Raw genomic sequence first — 4,811 nt, forward strand, 5'->3', positions numbered from 1 at the left:
CGAACATCCCCAGATCTCTGTGGAAGGTGTTACGCGGACTTTTCAAAGACATACTGCCTCAAACCCAAAAGCCCCAGAACACAGAAATCTTTTGATTTCTGCTTTGGTTGGAAATCTTCTCCCTGATATAAAGAGGCAAATCCAAAATCTTGCAGTTGGGATGGACAATCTCTCAATGTTATTACAGACTGCAAAATAGCCTGCAGGAAAGCAGGAGGAAAAAGCAATCAAAATCAACAGTCCTTGCCTTTGTCCCAAGACAACTGCACATTCCGTAAAAAGCCAGGCATTGGGAAAACAGTTGTCCTGAACTTAAAATAAAGGAAAGCTTAAAAAGCAATCATCCAGGGGACTTCCCTGGGACTAACCCTGGCGCAGTGGTTAAGAATCTGCCTGCCAACGCAGGGGACACGGGTTCGAGCCCTGGTCCAGGAAGATCCCACATGCTGCGGAGCAACTAAGCCCGTGTGCCACAACTACTGAGCCTGTGCTCTACAGCCTGCGAGCCACAACTACCGAGACTGCGTGCCACAACTACTGAAGCCCGCAGGCCTAGAGCCCGTGCTCCGCAACAAGAGAAGCCACCGCAGTGAGAAGGCTGCACACCACAACGAAGAGTAGCTCCCACTCGCCTCAACTAGGGAAAGCCCGCGCGCAGCCACGAAGACCCAACACAGCCAAAAAAACAACAAAGAAAAGCAATCATCCTAGAACACCGAGCCCTCAGAGGGTCCGTTCTCCCCCTTCTGGGGGCAGTTCCCCATCAAGGACAAGGTCAGTCTATCCTCAGTCACACCCCAGCACCCAACATTTAACTTAAGATAGAGGATCAGGGGACTTCTCTGGTGGTCCAGTGGGTGAGACTCCGTGCTCCCAATGCAAGGGGCCCGGGTTCGATCCCTGGCTGGGGAGCTAGATCCTGCATGCATGCCACAGCTAAGAAGCCTGCATGCCGTAACTAAAGATCCCGTGTGCTGCAACTAAAACCCAGCGCAGCCTAAATACGTAAATGAATATTTTTTAAAAAGATAGAGGATCGGGAACTGGATTTCTTTGTTAAAAAATTTATTTATGTGCTCACTTCGGCAGCACATATACTAAAATTGGAACGATACAGAGGAGATTAGCATGGCCCCTGCACAAGGATGACACACACATTTGTGAAGTGTTCCACATTTTTTCACTTTGTTATACAGCAGAAACTAACACAGCATTGTAAAGCAATTATACTCCAATAAAGACGTTTAAAATTTTTTATTTATTTTAGTATTTGTACAAGGGGGTAAATCTGTAAACTCTTGCCATCCCTCTCCACCCCAGAGTCCCTAATCCAGCCTCTATCCTCTCATCAACCCCCGCTGACGCAGCCTGGTTTACAGTGATTGACCTCTGCTCAGCTTTCTTTCCCCCGCTGTTGATTCCTCACTCACGATTTCTCTCGGCAATTACGTTTAGAGGGAGACGATTAACATGGACTCACGTACCTCAGGGATGTTGCCTGTCTTCCTCTATTATCTTCCCAAGTCCTTACAGTTGACTTCGCTTTGTAGCCTTTACCCCAGGCCCCACCCTTGCTCAATACATGGGTGGTCTCTTACTCTGTAACTAGACGAGCAGGGTGATCAGACAGACCCTCTCGCTCTCCTTAGGGCACTCACTAGACAAGACCAGAAAGCTTTCAGATCTATGTTTCAGTGGGTGCTAACCACTGCCACCTACTCAGGACAGGAGCTACTGCAGGGGACTCAAAAAACTCACCCCAAAACGCCTTAAAGCACTTCTGTCCGTCCCTCTCCCCAAATCAAAAAAGCAGCCGTGTACATCCCTGACGCACCTGGCGACTGCCGCCCATGGATTCCTATTTTTGCTGCCCTCGTTCAAGCTTTATTTGCCCTCCTTCCAGATGCTACCTGGAGCCCATGTCCTGGCCCTCGGAAGCATGAACCTCCTCCGAAACTGTTTTCTTGTAACTGAAGCATAGCTGATTTACAATGTTGTGTTAGTTTCAAGTGTACAGAAGAGTGATTCAGTTACACATATACTTATATATCTATTCTTTTTCAGATTCTTTTCCCTTACAGGTTATTACAAAATCCCTGTGCTATACCATAGGTCTTTGTTGGCTGTCTATTTTATATACACTAGTGTGTTTATGTTAATTTCCAAACTCCTAATTTATCCCTCCCCCCCTTTCCCTTTGGTAGCCATAAGTTTGTTTTCTATGTCTGCGGGTCTCTCTTCTGTATATAAGTTCATTTGCATTATTTTTTTAGATTCCACATATAAGTGGTATCATATATTTGTCTTTCTCTGTCTGACTTACTTCACTCAGTGTGACAATCTCTAGGTCCATCCATGTTGCTGCAAATGGCATTATTTCGTTCTTTTTTATGGCTGAGTACTATTCCATCGCGCCTAGATGTACCGCATCTTCTTTATCCATTCCTCTGTGGATGGACACTTAGGTTGCTTCCATATCTTGGCTATTGTTAATAGTGCTGCAATGAACATCGGTCCCCTGAAACTTGAAAATGATCATGTCCACAGCCCCAGCTCTTGGCTGACTTCATTTTGACGAAGCTTTTCACCTCTATTGCCATGAAGATGGTGGAATTGCTGTAGGTATTATAGGACAACTTTCGGCTTCTCAGATAAATCCTGTAGCATTTTTCCCAGGTCAGTTAGACCCTGTGGCATCAGGCACGGCCCCCTGGGCCACCACCCTCACACGGGGCTCCCCAGTCCCCTCTGCTCCCCCTGCTTTTCCTATGACACGGCCCCTCTCTACACAGTGGCCCTAGGAACCCACCCCACCATCATCTTCCGTCGCTCTAACACTTTAAACCCGTTTGCGCTACTGTCCCTCCCTGGTGATGGAGAGCCCCACGCCATCCACCCGATTGCCCTGCAACTAGAGAAATGGTCTCAAAGCCATGAGAGCACCTCTTAGACACCCCCTCAGACAACCCGGACTTCTAGTGTGCGATGGCTCCTGTAGATGAACTTCCCGGGGATACCTAATCACCAGTCATGCCCGAATTTCCCCACATGAAATGCTGGAGGTATATGCTTTGCCCACTATAAAATCAGCCCAAGCAGCCCAGCTCATAGCTCTTCCTAGAGCTTGCAAACAGGTAGTGCATACGCCGACTCCAGCTATGCTTTTGGAGTCAGCTGCACTGCTGGCGCGTGTGGAAATCCCACGGATTCTTATTAACCTCTGCTGGTACCCCGACTGCCAACAGGGATATCACTGATGCCCTATTACGGTCTAATTGACCTCCCTGCTAAAATCACTGCAGTTCTCCGTGGAGCCCACACCGTGGAGACTGACACTCCATCCCCAGGGAAGAACAGAGGCCATAAGTCTGCTAAGCGCCCTACCCCCCGCACCCCTTCTCCACCCAATGTCGAAACCTGCCTTTATCCCCGACCGATATTATCAGTTAGTCACGTAAGTGCCCCACAAACTGAAAAAGACAAATGGCTACAAAAGGGTGCCAAATAGTACGTCCTGAGGATGTAACGTAGGGCATGGTGACTGTAGTGCATGATACTGCATCGCATATTTGAAAATGGCTGAGAGAGTAGATCTTACAACTCTTTATCACGAGGAAAAAAATTGTTTTTTTAACTACGTATGGTGACGAATGTTAACTAGGCTTACTGTGATCATTTCACAATATATACAAATATCGAATCCCTATGTTGTGTACCCGAAACTAATATAATGTTGTATGTCGGGACTTCCCTGGCGGTCCAGTGGTTAAGACTCCGCGCTTCCCCTGCAGGGGGCCCGGGTTCGATCCCTGGTTGGGGAGCTAAGATCCCACAGGCCAGGATGCAGCCAAAAAAAAAAAAAAAAAAAAGAAAAAAAGTCAATTACAACCTCAATTTTTAAAAAAATGAACCAAACATTCACTAGCGGATTATACACTGGGCCAAATGGACTTCCAGTGGCCCCCCCTTTCTTTTTTTTTTTATTGAGCTATAATTTGACCTTCTGGCTGCCTTATCTCCCATTAGGTGGAAACTGAGTGCAGATTGGCGGCAGCAAAGCAACTAAAGGACAATGGGTTCTGCCCCAGCATCCATAAAATTTCTAACCAAAGTATTTCCTGATGTGCTGTTTGGGACTCTCAGCAGGTCTCTGGAGAACAGCTTATCTCAGGAAATCCTCCAAGGTCCACAGTGACCCTTGCACTGTCCCACACAGGTTCCATACATTGACCTCCGGCTTCAGGCTATTTCCGCCGTTTGCTGATTGCATGTTTACTGGAGGGGCTGGAGGTTATCCAACTAGATGTGCTGACGCCATGACAGTGGAAAAGAAGTGAATAACTGAGATTATCCCTCAGTTTGGTATTCCTCTGGGGCTGGAATCAGACCAAGGAACGGTGGAAATAAATACATAAATAAATTTACGGCAGACACAAGCTGCTTGCTTTGCACAAACTCCGGGATGCTCCTTAAAATGTCATACCTTGTAACATCCTCAATCATCAGGGCAAGTGGAACATAAAAATCTTGACCTAAAAAGGACTTCAGGAAAAAAAAATCTGGCACGAAATTAACTAGAAGCATTACCCCTGGCCCTTATAAAAATACAAAATACACCAAATACAGTAAGAGACATGGTTAACTTTTGAAATAGCTTTGGGGCACCCTATGCCTACTGGCACTTCTCTTGTTTGTTTGTCTTTCTACTGGCATTTCTAAAATGTCCATTCCTCCACGGAGTGAACATTATGGAGACTTGAGGAAGCAATTTGATGCTATGACTCGCTATGTACAAGAACTAACTGGTACAG

The 4,811-nt window shown here is 46.6% G+C and overlaps 1 non-coding gene across 1 annotated transcript; it reads left to right on the forward strand.

The window, feature by feature from the left end:
• The first annotated feature begins 1,073 nt into the window (after positions 1-1,073).
• On the forward strand, positions 1,074-1,180 carry LOC112067347 (U6 spliceosomal RNA). Its single transcript, XR_002893222.1, has one exon. It is a non-coding gene; the product is annotated as a U6 spliceosomal RNA (small nuclear RNA).
• Positions 1,181-4,811: the final 3,631 nt, after the last annotated feature.

Source organism: Physeter macrocephalus, chromosome 17 (genome assembly GCF_002837175.3).
Source record: "Physeter macrocephalus isolate SW-GA chromosome 17, ASM283717v5, whole genome shotgun sequence".
In the NCBI taxonomy this organism is placed as follows: domain Eukaryota; kingdom Metazoa; phylum Chordata; class Mammalia; order Artiodactyla; family Physeteridae; genus Physeter; species Physeter macrocephalus.